A 23,890-nucleotide genomic window follows, 5' to 3' on the forward strand; every position below is an offset into this window, starting at 1 on the left:
ATCTCATGCACTGCACAAGCTCTTTCCCATGAGGCACCTCTCCTGCACTCTGTTTATGCAAATGAGCAAGCAGAGAGCTCAGTAATAAAACACCAAACTCATGTCCCCCAAAAAAGCAGCAGACAATTGCTGGATATTCCCCAACTTCTAATGCTTTTCTTTTAAACAAATGATAAACAGCCTCACCTGTGGCAAGGCTTAAAAAAATTGAATAAACTCTTAAATGTTCCTCTCCACGGAAATCTTTAGTAAAAGGCGAAAGATATTTTCGTTTTGAAGAGAAACCAGAGTAAGTGACAATATAGCTCTCTAGGGTAAGTGGCGCCACATCAAAGACCCTGTCATTGCGAGGGTGAGGACCTGAAAGGTATTTTCAGGCTCTAAGAAAGAGGGCGAGAACCAGGCCGGTGGGCAAAACAGGCCAACATTTCAAAGTCTCTGCTCAAGGTACAAAAAGGTGGACTGTTCACATGTGTATGTCTGGGAATATGCAAATTTCTTTTGTACTCACCTCAGCTCATTAGGAGTTGTCGGGGCTGCTGGGGAAGGGGAACAGGAAATGTGAATCAGGCTTTTAGTTAAGTGGCACTGTAGGCCTTTTGTCCCCTAGCCATTTTACGCTTTCAACACGCTCTACACATAGCCATGCACCGTATGTGCCTTTTTCACACGTACTTTCATTAAACCTGAATATAGAAGGATATATCTGTCTAGGCTGGAGACACGTGAAACAAGTCCGACGTGCCCCTTCAAGTTTACCTGAGAGGAAGCTGACTCAGGATTGGCGACCTCTCAGGGCACCTCTAACGGGCACAAATAACGGGCAAGCCCTATGAAAAGCACAGCATGAGTCTTGGTCCCACCTTTAAAAAGGAGGTTGACCTCTGGGATCTGGCAGCAGGATCTTTGGGAGATAAGAAAATATACTGCCTGCGATCGTGAAGTTTCAAGTCAGTCAAGAAAAGCAATCTCATGCACTGCACAAGCTCTTTCCCATGAGGCACCTCTCCTGCACTCTGTTTATGCAAATGAGCAAGCAGAGAGCTCAGGAATAAAACACCAAACTCATGTCCCCCAAAAAAGCAGCAGACAATTGCTGGATATTCCCCAACTTGTAATGCTTTTCTTTTAAACAAATGATAAACAGCCTCACCTGTGGCAAGGCTTAAAAAAATTGAATAAACTCTTAAATGTTCCTCTCCACGGAAATCTTTAGTAAAAGGCGAAAGATTTTTTCGTTTTGAAGAGAAACCAGAGTAAGTGACAATATAGCTCTCTAGGGTAAGTGGCGGCACATCAAAGACCCTGTCATTGCGAGGGTGAGGACCTGAAAGGTATTTTCAGGCTCTAAGAAAGAGGGCGAGAACCAGGCCGGTGGGCAAAACAGGCCAACATTTCAAAGTCTCTGCTCAAGGTACAAAAAGGTGGACTGTTCACATGTGTATGTCTGGGAATATGCAAATTTCTTTTGTACTCACCTCAGCTCATTAGGAGTTGTCGGGGCTGCTGGGGAAGGGGAACAGGAAATGTGAATCAGGCTTTTAGTTAAGTGGCACTGTAGGCCTTTTGTCCCCTAGCCATTTTACGCTTTCAACACGCTCTACACATAGCCATGCACCGTATGTGCCTTTTTCACACGTACTTTCATTAAACCTGAATATAGAAGGATATATCTGTCTAGGCTGGAGACACGTGAAACAAGTCTGACGTGCCCCTTCAAGTCTACCTGAGAGGAAGCTGCCTCAGGATTGGCGACCTCTCAGGGCACCTCTAACCGGCACAAATAACGGGCAAGCCCTATGAAAAGCACAGCATGAGTCTTGGTCCCACCTTTAAAAAGGAGGGTGACCTCTGGGATCTGGCAGCAGGATCTTTGGGAGATAAGAAAATATACTGCCTGCGATCGTGTAGTTTCAAGTCAGTCAAGAAAAGCAATCTCATGCACTGCACAAGCTCTTTCCCATGAGGCACCTCTCCTGCACTCTGTTTATGCAAATGAGCAAGCAGAGAGCTCAGGAATAAAACACCAAACTCATGTCCCCCAAAAAAGCAGCAGACAATTGCTGGATATTCCCCAACTTCTAATGCATTTCTTTTAAACAAATGATAAACAGCCTCACCTGTGGCAAGGATTAAAAAAATTGAATAAACTCTTAAATGTTCCTCTCCACGGAAATCTTTAGTAAAAGGCGAAAGATTTTTTCGTTTTGAAGAGAAACCAGAGTAAGTGACAATATAGCTCTCTAGGGTAAGTGGCGGCACATCAAAGACCCTGTCATTGCGAGGGTGAGGACCTGAAAGGTATTTTCAGGCTCTAAGAAAGAGGGCGAGAACCAGGCCGGTCGGCAAAACAGGCCAACATTTCAAAGTCTCTGCTTAAGGTACAAAAAGGTGGACTGTTCACATGTGTATGTCTGGGAATATGCAAATTTCTTTTGTACTCACCTCAGCTCATTAGGAGTTGTCGGGGCTGCTGGGGAAGGGGAACAGGAAATGTGAATCAGGCTTTTAGTTAAGTGGCACTGTAGGCCTTTTGTCCCCTAGCCATTTTACGCTTTCAACACCATCCCTCCAATCGATATGCTCAGAGCCACCACTGTGCTCTACACATAGCCATGCACCGTATGTGCCTTTTTCACACGTACTTTCATTAAACCTGAATATAGAAGGATATATCTGTCTAGGCTGGAGACACGTGAAACAAGTCTGACGTGCCCCTTCAAGTCTACCTGAGAGGAAGCGGACTCAGGATTGGCGACCTCTCAGGGCACCTCTAACGGGCACAAATAACGGGCAAGCCCTATGAAAAGCACAGCATGAGTCTTGGTCCCACCTTTAAAAAGGAGGGTGACCTCTGGGATCTGGCAGCAGGATCTTTGGGAGATAAGAAAATATACTGCCTGCGATCGTGTAGTTTCAAGTCAGTCAAGAAAAGCAATCTCATGCACTGCACAAGCTCTTTCCCATGAGGCACCTCTCCTGCACTCTGTTTATGCAAATGAGCAAGCAGAGAGCTCAGGAATAAAACACCAAACTCATGTCCCCCAAAAAAGCAGCAGACAATTGCTGGATATTCCCCAACTTCTAATGCTTTTCTTTTAAACAAATGATAAACAGCCTCACCTGTGTCAAGGCTTAAAAAAATTGAATAAACTCTTAAATGTTCCTCTCCACGGAAATCTTTAGTAAAAGGCGAAAGATATTTTCGTTTTGAAGAGAAACCAGAGTAAGTGACAATATAGCTCTCTAGGGTAAGTGGCGCCACATCAAAGACCCTGTCATTGCGAGGGTGAGGGCCTGAAAGGTATTTTCAGGCTCTAAGAAAGAGGGCGAGAACCAGGCCGGTGGGCAAAACAGGCCAACATTTCAAAGTCTCTGCTCAAGGTACAAAAAGGTGGACTGTTCACATGTGTATGTCTGGGAATATGCAAATTTCTTTTGTACTCACCTCAGCTCATTAGGAGTTGTCGGGGCTGCTGGGGAAGGGGAACAGGAAATGTGAATCAGGCTTTTAGTTAAGTGGCACTGTAGGCCTTTTGTCCCCTAGCCATTTTACGCTTTCAACACGCTCTACACATAGCCATGCACCGTATGTGCCTTTTTCACACGTACTTTCATTAAACCTGAATATAGAAGGATATATCTGTCTAGGCTGGAGACACGTGAAACAAGTCTGACGTGCCCCTTCAAGTCTACCTGAGAGGAAGCTGACTCAGGATTGGCGACCTCTCAGGGCACCTCTAACGGGCACAAATAACGGGCAAGCCCTATGAAAAGCACAGCATGAGTCTTGGTCCCACCTTTAAAAAGGAGGGTGACCTCTGGGATCTGGCAGCAGGATCTTTGGGAGATAAGAAAATATACTGCCTGCGATCGTGTAGTTTCAAGTAGGCCTGGGCGGCAAATTCCGTTCCGCTCGCGGAATTTGCGGAATTTGCGTAATTTCGCGTTCCGCGGAGAACGCGAAATTGCTCAGAAGCCTGCTTTCCGCGATTTCGCGAAATTTTTGCTTGTTCGCGTTCTCAAAATGCATGTTCGCGAGATATTTCTCCTCGAGCACGCAAACATCAATTGCGAACAGGAAAAAAGCATCGCGAACAAGCAGTTCCGCGTGTTCGCGGAATTTCTGCGTGTTCGCGGAGATTTTTTACCGTTTCGCGGAGATTTGCGTAACGCAATTACGCAAATTCCGCCCACCCCTAGTTTCAAGTCAGTCAAGAAAAGCAATCTCATGCACTGCACAAGCTCTTTCCCATGAGGCACCTCTCCTGCACTCTGTTTATGCAAATGAGCAAGCAGAGAGCTCAGGAATAAAACACCAAACTCATGTCCCCCAAAAAAGCAGCAGACAATTGCTGGATATTCCCCAACTTCTAATGCTTTTCTTTTAAACAAATGATAAACAGCCTCACCTGTGGCAAGGCTTAAAAAAATTGAATAAACTCTTAAATGTTCCTCTCCACGGAAATCTTTAGTAAAAGGCGAAAGATTTTTTCGTTTTGAAGAGAAACCAGAGTAAGTGACAATATAGCTCTCTAGGGTAAGTGGCGGCACATCAAAGACCCTGTCATTGCGAGGGTGAGGACCTGAAAGGTATTTTCAGGCTCTAAGAAAGAGGGCGAGAACCAGGCCGGTGGGCAAAACAGGCCAACATTTCAAAGTCTCTGCTCAAGGTACAAAAAGGTGGACTGTTCACATGTGTATGTGTGGGAATATGCAAATTTCTTTTGTACTCACCTCAGCTCATTAGGAGTTGTCGGGGCTGCTGGGGAAGGGGAACAGGAAATGTGAATCAGGCTTTTAGTTAAGTGGCACTGTAGGCCTTTTGTCCCCTAGCCATTTTACGCTTTCAACACCATCCCTCCAATCGATATGCTCAGAGCCACCACTGTGCTCTACACATAGCCATGCACCGTATGTGCCTTTTTCACACGTACTTTCATTAAACCTGAATATAGAAGGATATATCTGTCTAGGCTGGAGACACGTGAAACAAGTCTGACGTGCCCCTTCAAGTCTACCTGAGAGGAAGCTGACTCAGGATTGGCGACCTCTCAGGGCACCTCTAACGGGCACAAATAACGGGCAAGCCCTATGAAAAGCACAGCATGAGTCTTGGTCCCACCTTTAAAAAGGAGGGTGACCTCTGGGATCTGGCAGCAGGATCTTTGGGAGATAAGAAAATATACTGCCTGCGATCGTGAAGTTTCAAGTCAGTCAAGAAAAGCAATCTCATGCACTGCACAAGCTCTTTCCCATGAGGCACCTCTCCTGCACTCTGTTTATGCAAATGAGCAAGCAGAGAGCTCAGGAATAAAACACCAAACTCATGTCCCCCAAAAAAAGCAGCAGACAATTGCTGGATATTCCCCAACTTGTAATGCTTTTCTTTTAAACAAATGATAAACAGCCTCACCTGTGGCAAGGCTTAAAAAAATTGAATAAACTCTTAAATGTTCCTCTCCACGGAAATCTTTAGTAAAAGGCGAAAGATTTTTTCGTTTTGAAGAGAAACCAGAATAAGTGACAATATAGCTCTCTAGGGTAAGTGGCGGCACATCAAAGACCCTGTCATTGCGAGGGTGAGGACCTGAAAGGTATTTTCAGGCTCTAAGAAAGAGGGCGAGAACCAGGCCGGTGGGCAAAACAGGCCAACATTTCAAAGTCTCTGCTCAAGGTACAAAAAGGTGGACTGTTCACATGTGTATGTCTGGGAATATGCAAATTTCTTTTGTACTCACCTCAGCTCATTAGGAGTTGTCGGGGCTGCTGGGGAAGGGGAACAGGAAATGTGAATCAGGCTTTTAGTTAAGTGGCACTGTAGGCCTTTTGTCCCCTAGCCATTTTACGCTTTCAACACGCTCTACACATAGCCATGCACCGTATGTGCCTTTTTCACACGTACTTTCATTAAACCTGAATATAGAAGGATATATCTGTCTAGGCTGGAGACACGTGAAACAAGTCTGACGTGCCCCTTCAAGTCTACCTGAGAGGAAGCGGACTCAGGATTGGCGACCTCTCAGGGCACCTCCAACGGGCACAAATAACGGGCAAGCCCTATGAAAAGCACAGCATGAGTCTTGGTCCCACCTTTAAAAAGGAGGGTGACCTCTGGGATCTGGCAGCAGGATCTTTGGGAGATAAGAAAATATACTGCCTGCGATCGTGTAGTTTCAAGTCAGTCAAGAAAAGCAATCTCATGCACTGCACAAGCTCTTTCCCATGAGGCACCTCTCCTGCACTCTGTTTATGCAAATGAGCAAGCAGAGAGCTCAGGAATAAAACACCAAACTCATGTCCCCCAAAAAAGCAGCAGACAATTGCTGGATATTCCCCAACTTCTAATGCTTTTCTTTTAAACAAATGATAAACAGCCTCACCTGTGGCAAGGCTTAAAAAAATTGAATAAACTCTTAAATGTTCCTCTCCACGGAAATCTTTAGTAAAAGGCGAAAGATTTTTTCGTTTTGAAGAGAAACCAGAGTAAGTGACAATATAGCTCTCTAGGGTAAGTGGCGGCACATCAAAGACCCTGTCATTGCGAGGGTGAGGACCTGAAAGGTATTTTCAGGCTCTAAGAAAGAGGGCGAGAACCAGGCCGGTGGGCAAAACAGGCCAACATTTCAAAGTCTCTGCTCAAGGTACAAAAAGGTGGACTGTTCACATGTGTATGTCTGGGAATATGCAAATTTCTTTTGTACTCACCTCAGCTCATTAGGAGTTGTCGGGGCTGCTGGGGAAGGGGAACAGGAAATGTGAATCAGGCTTTTAGTTAAGTGGCACTGTAGGCCTTTTGTCCCCTAGCCATTTTACGCTTTCAACACGCTCTACACATAGCCATGCACCGTATGTGCCTTTTTCACACGTACTTTCATTAAACCTGAATATAGAAGGATATATCTGTCTAGGCTGGAGACACGTGAAACAAGTCTGACGTGCCCCTTCAAGTCTACCTGAGAGGAAGCGGACTCAGGATTGGCGACCTCTCAGGGCACCTCCAACGGGCACAAATAACGGGCAAGCCCTATGAAAAGCACAGCATGAGTCTTGGTCCCACCTTTAAAAAGGAGGGTGACCTCTGGGATCTGGCAGCAGGATCTTTGGGAGATAAGAAAATATACTGCCTGCGATCGTGTAGTTTCAAGTCAGTCAAGAAAAGCAATCTCATGCACTGCACAAGCTCTTTCCCATGAGGCACCTCTCCTGCACTCTGTTTATGCAAATGAGCAAGCAGAGAGCTCAGTAATAAAACACCAAACTCGTGTCCCCCAAAAAAGCAGCAGACAATTGCTGGATATTCCCCAACTTCTAATGCTTTTCTTTTAAACAAATGATAAACAGCCTCACCTGTGGCAAGGCTTAAAAAAATTGAATAAACTCTTAAATGTTCCTCTCCACGGAAATCTTTAGTAAAAGGCGAAAGATATTTTCGTTTTGAAGAGAAACCAGAGTAAGTGACAATATAGCTCTCTAGGGTAAGTGGCGCCACATCAAAGACCCTGTCATTGCGAGGGTGAGGACCTGAAAGGTATTTTCAGGCTCTAAGAAAGAGGGCGAGAACCAGGCCGGTGGCCAAAACAGGCCAACATTTCAAAGTCTCTGCTCAAGGTACAAAAAGGTGGACTGTTCACATGTGTATGTCTGGGAATATGCAAATTTCTTTTGTACTCACCTCAGCTCATTAGGAGTTGTCGGGGCTGCTGGGGAAGGGGAACAGGAAATGTGAATCAGGCTTTTAGTTAAGTGGCACTGTAGGCCTTTTGTCCCCTAGCCATTTTACGCTTTCAACACGCTCTACACATAGCCATGCACCGTATGTGCCTTTTTCACACGTACTTTCATTAAACCTGAATATAGAAGGATATATCTGTCTAGGCTGGAGACACGTGAAACAAGTCTGACGTGCCCCTTCAAGTTTACCTGAGAGGAAGCTGACTCAGGATTGGCGACCTCTCAGGGCACCTCTAACGGGCACAAATAACGGGCAAGCCCTATGAAAAGCACAGCATGAGTCTTGGTCCCACCTTTAAAAAGGAGGTTGACCTCTGGGATCTGGCAGCAGGATCTTTGGGAGATAAGAAAATATACTGCCTGCGATCGTGAAGTTTCAAGTCAGTCAAGAAAAGCAATCTCATGCACTGCACAAGCTCTTTCCCATGAGGCACCTCTCCTGCACTCTGTTTATGCAAATGAGCAAGCAGAGAGCTCAGGAATAAAACACCAAACTCATGTCCCCCAAAAAAGCAGCAGACAATTGCTGGATATTCCCCAACTTGTAATGCTTTTCTTTTAAACAAATGATAAACAGCCTCACATGTGGCAAGGCTTAAAAAAATTGAATAAACTCTTAAATGTTCCTCTCCACGGAAATCTTTAGTAAAAGGCGAAAGATTTTTTCGTTTTGAAGAGAAACCAGAGTAAGTGACAATATAGCTCTCTAGGGTAAGTGGCGGCACATCAAAGACCCTGTCATTGCGAGGGTGAGGACCTGAAAGGTATTTTCAGGCTCTAAGAAAGAGGGCGAGAACCAGGCCGGTGGGCAAAACAGGCCAACATTTCAAAGTCTCTGCTCAAGGTACAAAAAGGTGGACTGTTCACATGTGTATGTCTGGGAATATGCAAATTTCTTTTGTACTCACCTCAGCTCATTAGGAGTTGTCGGGGCTGCTGGGGAAGGGGAACAGGAAATGTGAATCAGGCTTTTAGTTAAGTGGCACTGTAGGCCTTTTGTCCCCTAGCCATTTTACGCTTTCAACACGCTCTACACATAGCCATGCACCGTATGTGCCTTTTTCACACGTACTTTCATTAAACCTGAATATAGAAGGATATATCTGTCTAGGCTGGAGACACGTGAAACAAGTCTGACGTGCCCCTTCAAGTCTACCTGAGAGGAAGCTGACTCAGGATTGGCGACCTCTCAGGGCACCTCTAACCGGCACAAATAACGGGCAAGCCCTATGAAAAGCACAGCATGAGTCTTGGTCCCACCTTTAAAAAGGAGGGTGACCTCTGGGATCTGGCAGCAGGATCTTTGGGAGATAAGAAAATATACTGCCTGCGATCGTGTAGTTTCAAGTCAGTCAAGAAAAGCAATCTCATGCACTGCACAAGCTCTTTCCCATGAGGCACCTCTCCTGCACTCTGTTTATGCAAATGAGCAAGCAGAGAGCTCAGGAATAAAACACCAAACTCATGTCCCCCAAAAAAGCAGCAGACAATTGCTGGATATTCCCCAACTTCTAATGCTTTTCTTTTAAACAAATGATAAACAGCCTCACCTGTGGCAAGGCTTAAAAAAATTGAATAAACTCTTAAATGTTCCTCTCCACGGAAATCTTTAGTAAAAGGCGAAAGATTTTTTCGTTTTGAAGAGAAACCAGAGTAAGTGACAATATAGCTCTCTAGGGTAAGTGGCGGCACATCAAAGACCCTGTCATTGCGAGGGTGAGGACCTGAAAGGTATTTTCAGGCTCTAAGAAAGAGGGCGAGAACCAGGCCGGTGGGCAAAACAGGCCAACATTTCAAAGTCTCTGCTCAAGGTACAAAAAGGTGGACTGTTCACATGTGTATGTGTGGGAATATGCAAATTTCTTTTGTACTCACCTCAGCTCATTAGGAGTTGTCGGGGCTGCTGGGGAAGGGGAACAGGAAATGTGAATCAGGCTTTTAGTTAAGTGGCACTGTAGGCCTTTTGTCCCCTAGCCATTTTACGCTTTCAACACCATCCCTCCAATCGATATGCTCAGAGCCACCACTGTGCTCTACACATAGCCATGCACCGTATGTGCCTTTTTCACACGTACTTTCATTAAACCTGAATATAGAAGGATATATCTGTCTAGGCTGGAGACACGTGAAACAAGTCTGACGTGCCCCTTCAAGTCTACCTGAGAGGAAGCTGACTCAGGATTGGCGACCTCTCAGGGCACCTCTAACGGGCACAAATAACGGGCAAGCCCTATGAAAAGCACAGCATGAGTCTTGGTCCCACCTTTAAAAAGGAGGGTGACCTCTGGGATCTGGCAGCAGGATCTTTGGGAGATAAGAAAATATACTGCCTGCGATCGTGAAGTTTCAAGTCAGTCAAGAAAAGCAATCTCATGCACTGCACAAGCTCTTTCCCATGAGGCACCTCTCCTGCACTCTGTTTATGCAAATGAGCAAGCAGAGAGCTCAGGAATAAAACACCAAACTCATGTCCCCCAAAAAAAGCAGCAGACAATTGCTGGATATTCCCCAACTTGTAATGCTTTTCTTTTAAACAAATGATAAACAGCCTCACCTGTGGCAAGGCTTAAAAAAATTGAATAAACTCTTAAATGTTCCTCTCCACGGAAATCTTTAGTAAAAGGCGAAAGATTTTTTCGTTTTGAAGAGAAACCAGAATAAGTGACAATATAGCTCTCTAGGGTAAGTGGCGGCACATCAAAGACCCTGTCATTGCGAGGGTGAGGACCTGAAAGGTATTTTCAGGCTCTAAGAAAGAGGGCGAGAACCAGGCCGGTGGGCAAAACAGGCCAACATTTCAAAGTCTCTGCTCAAGGTACAAAAAGGTGGACTGTTCACATGTGTATGTCTGGGAATATGCAAATTTCTTTTGTACTCACCTCAGCTCATTAGGAGTTGTCGGGGCTGCTGGGGAAGGGGAACAGGAAATGTGAATCAGGCTTTTAGTTAAGTGGCACTGTAGGCCTTTTGTCCCCTAGCCATTTTACGCTTTCAACACGCTCTACACATAGCCATGCACCGTATGTGCCTTTTTCACACGTACTTTCATTAAACCTGAATATAGAAGGATATATCTGTCTAGGCTGGAGACACGTGAAACAAGTCTGACGTGCCCCTTCAAGTCTACCTGAGAGGAAGCGGACTCAGGATTGGCGACCTCTCAGGGCACCTCCAACGGGCACAAATAACGGGCAAGCCCTATGAAAAGCACAGCATGAGTCTTGGTCCCACCTTTAAAAAGGAGGGTGACCTCTGGGATCTGGCAGCAGGATCTTTGGGAGATAAGAAAATATACTGCCTGCGATCGTGTAGTTTCAAGTCAGTCAAGAAAAGCAATCTCATGCACTGCACAAGCTCTTTCCCATGAGGCACCTCTCCTGCACTCTGTTTATGCAAATGAGCAAGCAGAGAGCTCAGGAATAAAACACCAAACTCATGTCCCCCAAACAAGCAGCAGACAATTGCTGGATATTCCCCAACTTCTAATGCTTTTCTTTTAAACAAATGATAAACAGCCTCACCTGTGGCAAGGATTAAAAAAATTGAATAAACTCTTAAATGTTCCTCTCCACGGAAATCTTTAGTAAAAGGCGAAAGATTTTTTCGTTTTGAAGAGAAACCAGAGTAAGCGACAATATAGCTCTCTAGGGTAAGTGGCGGCACATCAAAGACCCTGTCATTGCGAGGGTGAGGACCTGAAAGGTATTTTCAGGCTCTAAGAAAGAGGGCGAGAACCAGGCCGGTGGGCAAAACAGGCCAACATTTCAAAGTCTCTGCTCAAGGTACAAAAAGGTGGACTGTTCACATGTGTATGTCTGGGAATATGCAAATTTCTTTTGTACTCACCTCAGCTCATTAGGAGTTGTCGGGGCTGCTGGGGAAGGGGAACAGGAAATGTGAATCAGGCTTTTAGTTAAGTGGCACTGTAGGCCTTTTGTCCCCAAGCCATTTTACGCTTTCAACACGCTCTACACATAGCCATGCACCGTATGTGCCTTTTTCACACGTACTTTCATTAAACCTGAATATAGAAGGATATATCTGTCTAGGCTGGAGACACGTGAAACAAGTCTGACGTGCCCCTTCAAGTCTACCTGAGAGGAAGCGGACTCAGGATTGGCGACCTCTCAGGGCACCTCCAACGGGCACAAATAACGGGCAAGCCCTATGAAAAGCACAGCATGAGTCTTGGTCCCACCTTTAAAAAGGAGGGTGACCTCTGGGATCTGGCAGCAGGATCTTTGGGAGATAAGAAAATATACTGCCTGCGATCGTGTAGTTTCAAGTCAGTCAAGAAAAGCAATCTCATGCACTGCACAAGCTCTTTCCCATGAGGCACCTCTCCTGCACTCTGTTTATGCAAATGAGCAAGCAGAGAGCTCAGTAATAAAACACCAAACTCATGTCCCCCAAAAAAGCAGCAGACAATTGCTGGATATTCCCCAACTTCTAATGCTTTTCTTTTAAACAAATGATAAACAGCCTCACCTGTGGCAAGGCTTAAAAAAATTGAATAAACTCTTAAATGTTCCTCTCCACGGAAATCTTTAGTAAAAGGCGAAAGATATTTTCGTTTTGAAGAGAAACCAGAGTAAGTGACAATATAGCTCTCTAGGGTAAGTGGCGCCACATCAAAGACCCTGTCATTGCGAGGGTGAGGACCTGAAAGGTATTTTCAGGCTCTAAGAAAGAGGGCGAGAACCAGGCCGGTGGGCAAAACAGGCCAACATTTCAAAGTCTCTGCTCAAGGTACAAAAAGGTGGACTGTTCACATGTGTATGTCTGGGAATATGCAAATTTCTTTTGTACTCACCTCAGCTCATTAGGAGTTGTCGGGGCTGCTGGGGAAGGGGAACAGGAAATGTGAATCAGGCTTTTAGTTAAGTGGCACTGTAGGCCTTTTGTCCCCTAGCCATTTTACGCTTTCAACACGCTCTACACATAGCCATGCACCGTATGTGCCTTTTTCACACGTACTTTCATTAAACCTGAATATAGAAGGATATATCTGTCTAGGCTGGAGACACGTGAAACAAGTCCGACGTGCCCCTTCAAGTTTACCTGAGAGGAAGCTGACTCAGGATTGGCGACCTCTCAGGGCACCTCTAACGGGCACAAATAACGGGCAAGCCCTATGAAAAGCACAGCATGAGTCTTGGTCCCACCTTTAAAAAGGAGGTTGACCTCTGGGATCTGGCAGCAGGATCTTTGGGAGATAAGAAAATATACTGCCTGCGATCGTGAAGTTTCAAGTCAGTCAAGAAAAGCAATCTCATGCACTGCACAAGCTCTTTCCCATGAGGCACCTCTCCTGCACTCTGTTTATGCAAATGAGCAAGCAGAGAGCTCAGGAATAAAACACCAAACTCATGTCCCCCAAAAAAGCAGCAGACAATTGCTGGATATTCCCCAACTTGTAATGCTTTTCTTTTAAACAAATGATAAACAGCCTCACCTGTGGCAAGGCTTAAAAAAATTTAATAAACTCTTAAATGTTCCTCTCCACGGAAATCTTTAGTAAAAGGCGAAAGATTTTTTCGTTTTGAAGAGAAACCAGAGTAAGTGACAATATAGCTCTCTAGGGTAAGTGGCGGCACATCAAAGACCCTGTCATTGCGAGGGTGAGGACCTGAAAGGTATTTTCAGGCTCTAAGAAAGAGGGCGAGAACCAGGCCGGTGGGCAAAACAGGCCAACATTTCAAAGTCTCTGCTCAAGGTACAAAAAGGTGGACTGTTCACATGTGTATGTCTGGGAATATGCAAATTTCTTTTGTACTCACCTCAGCTCATTAGGAGTTGTCGGGGCTGCTGGGGAAGGGGAACAGGAAATGTGAATCAGGCTTTTAGTTAAGTGGCACTGTAGGCCTTTTGTCCCCTAGCCATTTTACGCTTTCAACACGCTCTACACATAGCCATGCACCGTATGTGCCTTTTTCACACGTACTTTCATTAAACCTGAATATAGAAGGATATATCTGTCTAGGCTGGAGACACGTGAAACAAGTCTGACGTGCCCCTTCAAGTCTACCTGAGAGGAAGCTGCCTCAGGATTGGCGACCTCTCAGGGCACCTCTAACCGGCACAAATAACGGGCAAGCCCTATGAAAAGCACAGCATGAGTCTTGGTCCCACCTTTAAAAAGGAGGGTGACCTCTGGGATCTGGCAGCAGGATCTTTGGGAGATAAGAAAATATACTGCCTGCGATCGTGTAGTTTCAAGTCAGTCAAGAAAAGCAATCTCATGCACTGCACAAGCTCTTTCCCATGAGGCACCTCTCCTGCACTCTGTTTATGCAAATGAGCAAGCAGAGAGCTCAGGAATAAAACACCAAACTCATGTCCCCCAAAAAAGCAGCAGACAATTGCTGGATATTCCCCAACTTCTAATGCATTTCTTTTAAACAAATGATAAACAGCCTCACCTGTGGCAAGGATTAAAAAAATTGAATAAACTCTTAAATGTTCCTCTCCACGGAAATCTTTAGTAAAAGGCGAAAGATTTTTTCGTTTTGAAGAGAAACCAGAGTAAGTGACAATATAGCTCTCTAGGGTAAGTGGCGGCACATCAAAGACCCTGTCATTGCGAGGGTGAGGACCTGAAAGGTATTTTCAGGCTCTAAGAAAGAGGGCGAGAACCAGGCCGGTCGGCAAAACAGGCCAACATTTCAAAGTCTCTGCTTAAGGTACAAAAAGGTGGACTGTTCACATGTGTATGTCTGGGAATATGCAAATTTCTTTTGTACTCACCTCAGCTCATTAGGAGTTGTCGGGGCTGCTGGGGAAGGGGAACAGGAAATGTGAATCAGGCTTTTAGTTAAGTGGCACTGTAGGCCTTTTGTCCCCTAGCCATTTTACGCTTTCAACACCATCCCTCCAATCGATATGCTCAGAGCCACCACTGTGCTCTACACATAGCCATGCACCGTATGTGCCTTTTTCACACGTACTTTCATTAAACCTGAATATAGAAGGATATATCTGTCTAGGCTGGAGACACGTGAAACAAGTCTGACGTGCCCCTTCAAGTCTACCTGAGAGGAAGCGGACTCAGGATTGGCGACCTCTCAGGGCACCTCTAACGGGCACAAATAACGGGCAAGCCCTATGAAAAGCACAGCATGAGTCTTGGTCCCACCTTTAAAAAGGAGGGTGACCTCTGGGATCTGGCAGCAGGATCTTTGGGAGATAAGAAAATATACTGCCTGCGATCGTGTAGTTTCAAGTCAGTCAAGAAAAGCAATCTCATGCACTGCACAAGCTCTTTCCCATGAGGCACCTCTCCTGCACTCTGTTTATGCAAATGAGCAAGCAGAGAGCTCAGGAATAAAACACCAAACTCATGTCCCCCAAAAAAGCAGCAGACAATTGCTGGATATTCCCCAACTTCTAATGCTTTTCTTTTAAACAAATGATAAACAGCCTCACCTGTGTCAAGGCTTAAAAAAATTGAATAAACTCTTAAATGTTCCTCTCCACGGAAATCTTTAGTAAAAGGCGAAAGATATTTTCGTTTTGAAGAGAAACCAGAGTAAGTGACAATATAGCTCTCTAGGGTAAGTGGCGCCACATCAAAGACCCTGTCATTGCGAGGGTGAGGGCCTGAAAGGTATTTTCAGGCTCTAAGAAAGAGGGCGAGAACCAGGCCGGTGGGCAAAACAGGCCAACATTTCAAAGTCTCTGCTCAAGGTACAAAAAGGTGGACTGTTCACATGTGTATGTCTGGGAATATGCAAATTTCTTTTGTACTCACCTCAGCTCATTAGGAGTTGTCGGGGCTGCTGGGGAAGGGGAACAGGAAATGTGAATCAGGCTTTTAGTTAAGTGGCACTGTAGGCCTTTTGTCCCCTAGCCATTTTACGCTTTCAACACGCTCTACACATAGCCATGCACCGTATGTGCCTTTTTCACACGTACTTTCATTAAACCTGAATATAGAAGGATATATCTGTCTAGGCTGGAGACACGTGAAACAAGTCTGACGTGCCCCTTCAAGTCTACCTGAGAGGAAGCTGACTCAGGATTGGCGACCTCTCAGGGCACCTCTAACGGGCACAAATAACGGGCAAGCCCTATGAAAAGCACAGCATGAGTCTTGGTCCCACCTTTAAAAAGGAGGGTGACCTCTGGGATCTGGCAGCAGGATCTTTGGGAGATAAGAAAATATACTGCCTGCGATCGTGTAGTTTCAAGTAGGCCTGGGCGGCAAATTCCGTTCCGCTCGCGGAATTTGCGGAATTTGCGTAATTTCGCGTTCCGCGGAGAACGCGAAATTGCTCAGAAGCCTGCTTTCCGCGATTTCGCGAAATTTTTGCTTGTTCGCGTTCTCAAAATGCATGTTCGCGAGATATTTCTCCTCGAGCACGCAAACATCAATTGCGAACAGGAAAAAAGCATCGCGAACAAGCAGTTCCGCGTGTTCGCGGAATTTCTGCGTGTTCGCGGAGATTTTTTACCGTTTCGCGGAGATTTGCGTAACGCAATTACGCAAATTCCGCCCACCCCTAGTTTCAAGTCAGTCAAGAAAAGCAATCTCATGCACTGCACAAGCTCTTTCCCATGAGGCACCTCTCCTGCACTCTGTTTATGCAAATGAGCAAGCAGAGAGCTCAGGAATAAAACACCAAACTCATGTCCCCCAAAAAAGCAGCAGACAATTGCTGGATATTCCCCAACTTCTAATGCTTTTCTTTTAAACAAATGATAAACAGCCTCACCTGTGGCAAGGCTTAAAAAAATTGAATAAACTCTTAAATGTTCCTCTCCACGGAAATCTTTAGTAAAAGGCGAAAGATTTTTTCGTTTTGAAGAGAAACCAGAGTAAGTGACAATATAGCTCTCTAGGGTAAGTGGCGGCACATCAAAGACCCTGTCATTGCGAGGGTGAGGACCTGAAAGGTATTTTCAGGCTCTAAGAAAGAGGGCGAGAACCAGGCCGGTGGGCAAAACAGGCCAACATTTCAAAGTCTCTGCTCAAGGTACAAAAAGGTGGACTGTTCACATGTGTATGTGTGGGAATATGCAAATTTCTTTTGTACTCACCTCAGCTCATTAGGAGTTGTCGGGGCTGCTGGGGAAGGGGAACAGGAAATGTGAATCAGGCTTTTAGTTAAGTGGCACTGTAGGCCTTTTGTCCCCTAGCCATTTTACGCTTTCAACACCATCCCTCCAATCGATATGCTCAGAGCCACCACTGTGCTCTACACATAGCCATGCACCGTATGTGCCTTTTTCACACGTACTTTCATTAAACCTGAATATAGAAGGATATATCTGTCTAGGCTGGAGACACGTGAAACAAGTCTGACGTGCCCCTTCAAGTCTACCTGAGAGGAAGCTGACTCAGGATTGGCGACCTCTCAGGGCACCTCTAACGGGCACAAATAACGGGCAAGCCCTATGAAAAGCACAGCATGAGTCTTGGTCCCACCTTTAAAAAGGAGGGTGACCTCTGGGATCTGGCAGCAGGATCTTTGGGAGATAAGAAAATATACTGCCTGCGATCGTGAAGTTTCAAGTCAGTCAAGAAAAGCAATCTCATGCACTGCACAAGCTCTTTCCCATGAGGCACCTCTCCTGCACTCTGTTTATGCAAATGAGCAAGCAGAGAGCTCAGGAATAAAACACCAAACTCATGTCCCCCAAAAAAAGCAGCAGACAATTGCTGGATATTCCCCAACTTGTAATGCTTTTCTTTTAAACAAATGATAAACAGCCTCACCTGTGGCAAGGCTTAAAAAAATTGAATAAACTCTTAAATGTTCCTCTCCACGGAAATCTTTAGTAAAAGGCGAAAGATTTTTTCGTTTTGAAGAGAAACCAGAATAAGTGACAATATAGCTCTCTAGGGTAAGTGGCGGCACATCAAAGACCCTGTCATTGCGAGGGTGAGGACCTGAAAGGTATTTTCAGGCTCTAAGAAAGAGGGCGAGAACCAGGCCGGTGGGCAAAACAGGCCAACATTTCAAAGTCTCTGCTCAAGGTACAAAAAGGTGGACTGTTCACATGTGTATGTCTGGGAATATGCAAATTTCTTTTGTACTCACCTCAGCTCATTAGGAGTTGTCGGGGCTGCTGGGGAAGGGGAACAGGAAATGTGAATCAGGCTTTTAGTTAAGTGGCACTGTAGGCCTTTTGTCCCCTAGCCATTTTACGCTTTCAACACGCTCTACACATAGCCATGCACCGTATGTGCCTTTTTCACACGTACTTTCATTAAACCTGAATATAGAAGGATATATCTGTCTAGGCTGGAGACACGTGAAACAAGTCTGACGTGCCCCTTCAAGTCTACCTGAGAGGAAGCGGACTCAGGATTGGCGACCTCTCAGGGCACCTCCAACGGGCACAAATAACGGGCAAGCCCTATGAAAAGCACAGCATGAGTCTTGGTCCCACCTTTAAAAAGGAGGGTGACCTCTGGGATCTGGCAGCAGGATCTTTGGGAGATAAGAAAATATACTGCCTGCGATCGTGTAGTTTCAAGTCAGTCAAGAAAAGCAATCTCATGCACTGCACAAGCTCTTTCCCATGAGGCACCTCTCCTGCACTCTGTTTATGCAAATGAGCAAGCAGAGAGCTCAGGAATAAAACACCAAACTCATGTCCCCCAAAAAAGCAGCAGACAATTGCTGGATATTCCCCAACTTCTAATGCTTTTCTTTTAAACAAATGATAAACAGCCTCACCTGTGGCAAGGCTTAAAAAAATTGAATAAACTCTTAAATGTTCCTCTCCACGGAAATCTTTAGTAAAAGGCGAAAGATTTTTTCGTTTTGAAGAGAAACCAGAGTAAGTGACAATATAGCTCTCTAGGGTAAGTGGCGGCACATCAAAGACCCTGTCATTGCGAGGGTGAGGACCTGAAAGGTATTTTCAGGCTCTAAGAAAGAGGGCGAGAACCAGGCCGGTGGGCAAAACAGGCCAACATTTCAAAGTCTCTGCTCAAGGTACAAAAAGGTGGACTGTTCACATGTGTATGTCTGGGAATATGCAAATTTCTTTTGTACTCACCTCAGCTCATTAGGAGTTGTCGGGGCTGCTGGGGAAGGGGAACAGGAAATGTGAATCAGGCTTTTAGTTAAGTGGCACTGTAGGCCTTTTGTCCCCTAGCCATTTTACGCTTTCAACACGCTCTACACATAGCCATGCACCGTATGTGCCTTTTTCACACGTACTTTCATTAAACCTGAATATAGAAGGATATATCTGTCTAGGCTGGAGACACGTGAAACAAGTCTGACGTGCCCCTTCAAGTCTACCTGAGAGGAAGCGGACTCAGGATTGGCGACCTCTCAGGGCACCTCCAACGGGCACAAATAACGGGCAAGCCCTATGAAAAGCACAGCATGAGTCTTGGTCCCACCTTTAAAAAGGAGGGTGACCTCTGGGATCTGGCAGCAGGATCTTTGGGAGATAAGAAAATATACTGCCTGCGATCGTGTAGTTTCAAGTCAGTCAAGAAAAGCAATCTCATGCACTGCACAAGCTCTTTCCCATGAGGCACCTCTCCTGCACTCTGTTTATGCAAATGAGCAAGCAGAGAGCTCAGTAATAAAACACCAAACTCGTGTCCCCCAAAAAAGCAGCAGACAATTGCTGGATATTCCCCAACTTCTAATGCTTTTCTTTTAAACAAATGATAAACAGCCTCACCTGTGGCAAGGCTTAAAAAAATTGAATAAACTCTTAAATATTCCTCTCCACGGAAATCTTTAGTAAAAGGCGAAAGATATTTTCGTTTTGAAGAGAAACCAGAGTAAGTGACAATATAGCTCTCTAGGGTAAGTGGCGCCACATCAAAGACCCTGTCATTGCGAGGGTGAGGACCTGAAAGGTATTTTCAGGCTCTAAGAAAGAGGGCGAGAACCAGGCCGGTGGGCAAAACAGGCCAACATTTCAAAGTCTCTGCTCAAGGTACAAAAAGGTGGACTGTTCACATGTGTATGTCTGGGAATATGCAAATTTCTTTTGTACTCACCTCAGCTCATTAGGAGTTGTCGGGGCTGCTGGGGAAGGGGAACAGGAAATGTGAATCAGGCTTTTAGTTAAGTGGCACTGTAGGCCTTTTGTCCCCTAGCCATTTTACGCTTTCAACACGCTCTACACATAGCCATGCACCGTATGTGCCTTTTTCACACGTACTTTCATTAAACCTGAATATAGAAGGATATATCTGTCTAGGCTGGAGACACGTGAAACAAGTCTGACGTGCCCCTTCAAGTTTACCTGAGAGGAAGCTGACTCAGGATTGGCGACCTCTCAGGGCACCTCTAACGGGCACAAATAACGGGCAAGCCCTATGAAAAGCACAGCATGAGTCTTGGTCCCACCTTTAAAAAGGAGGTTGACCTCTGGGATCTGGCAGCAGGATCTTTGGGAGATAAGAAAATATACTGCCTGCGATCGTGAAGTTTCAAGTCAGTCAAGAAAAGCAATCTCATGCACTGCACAAGCTCTTTCCCATGAGGCACCTCTCCTGCACTCTGTTTATGCAAATGAGCAAGCAGAGAGCTCAGGAATAAAACACCAAACTCATGTCCCCCAAAAAAGCAGCAGACAATTGCTGGATATTCCCCAACTTGTAATGCTTTTCTTTTAAACAAATGATAAACAGCCTCACATGTGGCAAGGCTTAAAAAAATTGAATAAACTCTTAAATGTTCCTCTCCACGGAAATCTTTAGTAAAAGGCGAAAGATTTTTTCGTTTTGAAGAGAAACCAGAGTAAGTGACAATATAGCTCTCTAGGGTAAGTGGCGGCACATCAAAGACCCTGTCATTGCGAGGGTGAGGACCTGAAAGGTATTTTCAGGCTCTAAGAAAGAGGGCGAGAACCAGGCCGGTGGGCAAAACAGGCCAACATTTCAAAGTCTCTGCTCAAGGTACAAAAAGGTGGACTGTTCACATGTGTATGTCTGGGAATATGCAAATTTCTTTTGTACTCACCTCAGCTCATTAGGAGTTGTCGGGGCTGCTGGGGAAGGGGAACAGGAAATGTGAATCAGGCTTTTAGTTAAGTGGCACTGTAGGCCTTTTGTCCCCTAGCCATTTTACGCTTTCAACACGCTCTACACATAGCCATGCACCGTATGTGCCTTTTTCACACGTACTTTCATTAAACCTGAATATAGAAGGATATATCTGTCTAGGCTGGAGACACGTGAAACAAGTCTGACGTGCCCCTTCAAGTCTACCTGAGAGGAAGCTGACTCAGGATTGGCGACCTCTCAGGGCACCTCTAACCGGCACAAATAACGGGCAAGCCCTATGAAAAGCACAGCATGAGTCTTGGTCCCACCTTTAAAAAGGAGGGTGACCTCTGGGATCTGGCAGCAGGATCTTTGGGAGATAAGAAAATATACTGCCTGCGATCGTGTAGTTTCAAGTCAGTCAAGAAAAGCAATCTCATGCACTGCACAAGCTCTTTCCCATGAGGCACCTCTCCTGCACTCTGTTTATGCAAATGAGCAAGCAGAGAGCTCAGGAATAAAACACCAAACTCATGTCCCCCAAAAAAGCAGCAGACAATTGCTGGATATTCCCCAACTTCTAATGCTTTTCTTTTAAACAAATGATAAACAGCCTCACCTGTGGCAAGGCTTAAAAAAATTGAATAAACTCTTAAATGTTCCTCTCCACGGAAATCTTTAGTAAAAGGCGAAAGATTTTTTCGTTTTGAAGAGAAACCAGAGTAAGTGACAATATAGCTCTCTAGGGTAAGTGGCGGCACATCAAAGACCCTGTCATTGCGAGGGTGAGGACCTGAAAGGTATTTTCAGGCTCTAAGAAAGAGGGCGAGAACCAGGCCGGTGGGCAAAACAGGCCAACATTTCAAAGTCTCTGCTCAAGGTACAAAAAGGTGGACTGTTCACATGTGTATGTGTGGGAATATGCAAATTTCTTTTGTACTCACCTCAGCTCATTAGGAGTTGTCGGGGCTGCTGGGGAAGGGGAACAGGAAATGTGAATCAGGCTTTTAGTTAAGTGGCACTGTAGGCCTTTTGTCCCCTAGCCATTTTACGCTTTCAACACCATCCCTCCAATCGATATGCTCAGAGCCACCACTGTGCTCTACACATAGCCATGCACCGTATGTGCCTTTTTCACACGTACTTTCATTAAACCTGAATATAGAAGGATATATCTGTCTAGGCTGGAGACACGTGAAACAAGTCTGACGTGCCCCTTCAAGTCTACCTGAGAGGAAGCTGACTCAGGATTGGCGACCTCTCAGGGCACCTCTAACGGGCACAAATAACGGGCAAGCCCTATGAAAAGCACAGCATGAGTCTTGGTCCCACCTTTAAAAAGGAGGGTGACCTCTGGGATCTGGCAGCAGGATCTTTGGGAGATAAGAAAATATACTGCCTGCGATCGTGAAGTTTCAAGTCAGTCAAGAAAAGCAATCTCATGCACTGCACAAGCTCTTTCCCATGAGGCACCTCTCCTGCACTCTGTTTATGCAAATGAGCAAGCAGAGAGCTCAGGAATAAAACACCAAACTCATGTCCCCCAAAAAAAGCAGCAGACAATTGCTGGATATTCCCCAACTTGTAATGCTTTTCTTTTAAACAAATGATAAACAGCCTCACCTGTGGCAAGGCTTAAAAAAATTGAATAAACTCTTAAATGTTCCTCTCCACGGAAATCTTTAGTAAAAGGCGAAAGATTTTTTCGTTTTGAAGAGAAACCAGAATAAGTGACAATATAGCTCTCTAGGGTAAGTGGCGGCACATCAAAGACCCTGTCATTGCGAGGGTGAGGACCTGAAAGGTATTTTCAGGCTCTAAGAAAGAGGGCGAGAACCAGGCCGGTGGGCAAAACAGGCCAACATTTCAAAGTCTCTGCTCAAGGTACAAAAAGGTGGACTGTTCACATGTGTATGTCTGGGAATATGCAAATTTCTTTTGTACTCACCTCAGCTCATTAGGAGTTGTCGGGGCTGCTGGGGAAGGGGAACAGGAAATGTGAATCAGGCTTTTAGTTAAGTGGCACTGTAGGCCTTTTGTCCCCTAGCCATTTTACGCTTTCAACACGCTCTACACATAGCCATGCACCGTATGTGCCTTTTTCACACGTACTTTCATTAAACCTGAATATAGAAGGATATATCTGTCTAGGCTGGAGACACGTGAAACAAGTCTGACGTGCCCCTTCAAGTCTACCTGAGAGGAAGCGGACTCAGGATTGGCGACCTCTCAGGGCACCTCCAACGGGCACAAATAACGGGCAAGCCCTATGAAAAGCACAGCATGAGTCTTGGTCCCACCTTTAAAAAGGAGGGTGACCTCTGGGATCTGGCAGCAGGATCTTTGGGAGATAAGAAAATATACTGCCTGCGATCGTGTAGTTTCAAGTCAGTCAAGAAAAGCAATCTCATGCACTGCACAAGCTCTTTCCCATGAGGCACCTCTCCTGCACTCTGTTTATGCAAATGAGCAAGCATAGAGCTCAGGAATAAAACACCAAACTCATGTCCCCCAAAAAAGCAGCAGACAATTGCTGGATATTCCCCAACTTCTAATGCTTTTCTTTTAAACAAATGATAAACAGCCTCACCTGTGGCAAGGCTTAAAAAAATTGAATAAACTCTTAAATGTTCCTCTCCACGGAAATCTTTAGTAAAAGGCGAAAGATTTTTTCGTTTTGAAGAGAAACCAGAGTAAGTGACAATATAGCTCTCTAGGGTAAGTGGCGGCACATCAAAGACCCTGTCATTGCGAGGGTGAGGACCTGAAAGGTATTTTCAGGCTCTAAGAAAGAGGGCGAGAACCAGGCCGGTGGGCAAAACAGGCCAACATTTCAAAGTCTCTGCTCAAGGTACAAAAAGGTGGACTGTTCACATGTGTATGTCTGGGAATATGCAAATTTCTTTTGTACTCACCTCAGCTCATTAGGAGTTGTCGGGGCTGCTGGGGAAGGGGAACAGGAAATGTGAATCAGGCTTTTAGTTAAGTGGCACTGTAGGCCTTTTGTCCCCTAGCCATTTTACGCTTTCAACACGCTCTACACATAGCCATGCACCGTATGTGCCTTTTTCACACGTACTTTCATTAAACCTGAATATAGAAGGATATATCTGTCTAGGCTGGAGACACGTGAAACAAGTCTGACGTGCCCCTTCAAGTCTACCTGAGAGGAAGCGGACTCAGGATTGG

The 23,890-nt window shown here is 45.3% G+C and overlaps 24 non-coding genes across 24 annotated transcripts; all 24 read right to left on the minus strand.

Moving 5' to 3' along the window:
* Nucleotides 1–178: 178 nt before the first annotated feature.
* On the minus strand, nucleotides 179–293 carry LOC146774409 (U5 spliceosomal RNA). The gene has a single exon (XR_014974181.1). It is a non-coding gene; the product is annotated as a U5 spliceosomal RNA (small nuclear RNA).
* An 852-nt stretch (nucleotides 294–1,145) lies between these two features.
* On the minus strand, nucleotides 1,146–1,260 carry LOC146774410 (U5 spliceosomal RNA). Its single transcript, XR_014972723.1, has one exon. It is a non-coding gene; the product is annotated as a U5 spliceosomal RNA (small nuclear RNA).
* An 852-nt stretch (nucleotides 1,261–2,112) lies between these two features.
* On the minus strand, nucleotides 2,113–2,227 carry LOC146774411 (U5 spliceosomal RNA). Its single transcript, XR_014974068.1, has one exon. It is a non-coding gene; the product is annotated as a U5 spliceosomal RNA (small nuclear RNA).
* Nucleotides 2,228–3,115: 888 nt separating this feature from the next.
* Nucleotides 3,116–3,230, minus strand: LOC146774412 (U5 spliceosomal RNA). The gene has a single exon (XR_014974323.1). It is a non-coding gene; the product is annotated as a U5 spliceosomal RNA (small nuclear RNA).
* A 1,174-nt stretch (nucleotides 3,231–4,404) lies between these two features.
* On the minus strand, nucleotides 4,405–4,519 carry LOC146774413 (U5 spliceosomal RNA). Its single transcript, XR_014972724.1, has one exon. It is a non-coding gene; the product is annotated as a U5 spliceosomal RNA (small nuclear RNA).
* An 889-nt stretch (nucleotides 4,520–5,408) lies between these two features.
* LOC146774414 (U5 spliceosomal RNA) lies at nucleotides 5,409–5,523 on the minus strand. The gene has a single exon (XR_014973882.1). It is a non-coding gene; the product is annotated as a U5 spliceosomal RNA (small nuclear RNA).
* An 852-nt stretch (nucleotides 5,524–6,375) lies between these two features.
* LOC146774415 (U5 spliceosomal RNA) lies at nucleotides 6,376–6,490 on the minus strand. The gene has a single exon (XR_014972725.1). It is a non-coding gene; the product is annotated as a U5 spliceosomal RNA (small nuclear RNA).
* An 852-nt stretch (nucleotides 6,491–7,342) lies between these two features.
* Nucleotides 7,343–7,457, minus strand: LOC146774416 (U5 spliceosomal RNA). The gene has a single exon (XR_014974182.1). It is a non-coding gene; the product is annotated as a U5 spliceosomal RNA (small nuclear RNA).
* An 852-nt stretch (nucleotides 7,458–8,309) lies between these two features.
* Nucleotides 8,310–8,424, minus strand: LOC146774417 (U5 spliceosomal RNA). The gene has a single exon (XR_014972648.1). It is a non-coding gene; the product is annotated as a U5 spliceosomal RNA (small nuclear RNA).
* Nucleotides 8,425–9,276: 852 nt separating this feature from the next.
* Nucleotides 9,277–9,391, minus strand: LOC146774418 (U5 spliceosomal RNA). Its single transcript, XR_014972727.1, has one exon. It is a non-coding gene; the product is annotated as a U5 spliceosomal RNA (small nuclear RNA).
* An 889-nt stretch (nucleotides 9,392–10,280) lies between these two features.
* LOC146774419 (U5 spliceosomal RNA) lies at nucleotides 10,281–10,395 on the minus strand. Its single transcript, XR_014973883.1, has one exon. It is a non-coding gene; the product is annotated as a U5 spliceosomal RNA (small nuclear RNA).
* Nucleotides 10,396–11,247: 852 nt separating this feature from the next.
* On the minus strand, nucleotides 11,248–11,362 carry LOC146774420 (U5 spliceosomal RNA). The gene has a single exon (XR_014974069.1). It is a non-coding gene; the product is annotated as a U5 spliceosomal RNA (small nuclear RNA).
* Nucleotides 11,363–12,214: 852 nt separating this feature from the next.
* Nucleotides 12,215–12,329, minus strand: LOC146774421 (U5 spliceosomal RNA). Its single transcript, XR_014974183.1, has one exon. It is a non-coding gene; the product is annotated as a U5 spliceosomal RNA (small nuclear RNA).
* An 852-nt stretch (nucleotides 12,330–13,181) lies between these two features.
* On the minus strand, nucleotides 13,182–13,296 carry LOC146774422 (U5 spliceosomal RNA). Its single transcript, XR_014972981.1, has one exon. It is a non-coding gene; the product is annotated as a U5 spliceosomal RNA (small nuclear RNA).
* An 852-nt stretch (nucleotides 13,297–14,148) lies between these two features.
* Nucleotides 14,149–14,263, minus strand: LOC146774423 (U5 spliceosomal RNA). Its single transcript, XR_014974071.1, has one exon. It is a non-coding gene; the product is annotated as a U5 spliceosomal RNA (small nuclear RNA).
* An 888-nt stretch (nucleotides 14,264–15,151) lies between these two features.
* On the minus strand, nucleotides 15,152–15,266 carry LOC146774424 (U5 spliceosomal RNA). Its single transcript, XR_014974325.1, has one exon. It is a non-coding gene; the product is annotated as a U5 spliceosomal RNA (small nuclear RNA).
* A 1,174-nt stretch (nucleotides 15,267–16,440) lies between these two features.
* Nucleotides 16,441–16,555, minus strand: LOC146774425 (U5 spliceosomal RNA). The gene has a single exon (XR_014972728.1). It is a non-coding gene; the product is annotated as a U5 spliceosomal RNA (small nuclear RNA).
* An 889-nt stretch (nucleotides 16,556–17,444) lies between these two features.
* LOC146774426 (U5 spliceosomal RNA) lies at nucleotides 17,445–17,559 on the minus strand. The gene has a single exon (XR_014973884.1). It is a non-coding gene; the product is annotated as a U5 spliceosomal RNA (small nuclear RNA).
* Nucleotides 17,560–18,411: 852 nt separating this feature from the next.
* On the minus strand, nucleotides 18,412–18,526 carry LOC146774427 (U5 spliceosomal RNA). Its single transcript, XR_014972729.1, has one exon. It is a non-coding gene; the product is annotated as a U5 spliceosomal RNA (small nuclear RNA).
* Nucleotides 18,527–19,378: 852 nt separating this feature from the next.
* LOC146774428 (U5 spliceosomal RNA) lies at nucleotides 19,379–19,493 on the minus strand. The gene has a single exon (XR_014974531.1). It is a non-coding gene; the product is annotated as a U5 spliceosomal RNA (small nuclear RNA).
* Nucleotides 19,494–20,345: 852 nt separating this feature from the next.
* On the minus strand, nucleotides 20,346–20,460 carry LOC146774429 (U5 spliceosomal RNA). The gene has a single exon (XR_014972659.1). It is a non-coding gene; the product is annotated as a U5 spliceosomal RNA (small nuclear RNA).
* Nucleotides 20,461–21,312: 852 nt separating this feature from the next.
* LOC146774430 (U5 spliceosomal RNA) lies at nucleotides 21,313–21,427 on the minus strand. Its single transcript, XR_014972730.1, has one exon. It is a non-coding gene; the product is annotated as a U5 spliceosomal RNA (small nuclear RNA).
* An 889-nt stretch (nucleotides 21,428–22,316) lies between these two features.
* LOC146774431 (U5 spliceosomal RNA) lies at nucleotides 22,317–22,431 on the minus strand. The gene has a single exon (XR_014973885.1). It is a non-coding gene; the product is annotated as a U5 spliceosomal RNA (small nuclear RNA).
* An 852-nt stretch (nucleotides 22,432–23,283) lies between these two features.
* LOC146774432 (U5 spliceosomal RNA) lies at nucleotides 23,284–23,398 on the minus strand. Its single transcript, XR_014972731.1, has one exon. It is a non-coding gene; the product is annotated as a U5 spliceosomal RNA (small nuclear RNA).
* Between the last annotated feature and the right edge of the window lie 492 nt (nucleotides 23,399–23,890).

This window comes from Triturus cristatus, chromosome 12, assembly GCF_964204655.1.
Source record: "Triturus cristatus chromosome 12, aTriCri1.1, whole genome shotgun sequence".
NCBI lineage: Eukaryota > Metazoa > Chordata > Amphibia > Caudata > Salamandridae > Triturus > Triturus cristatus.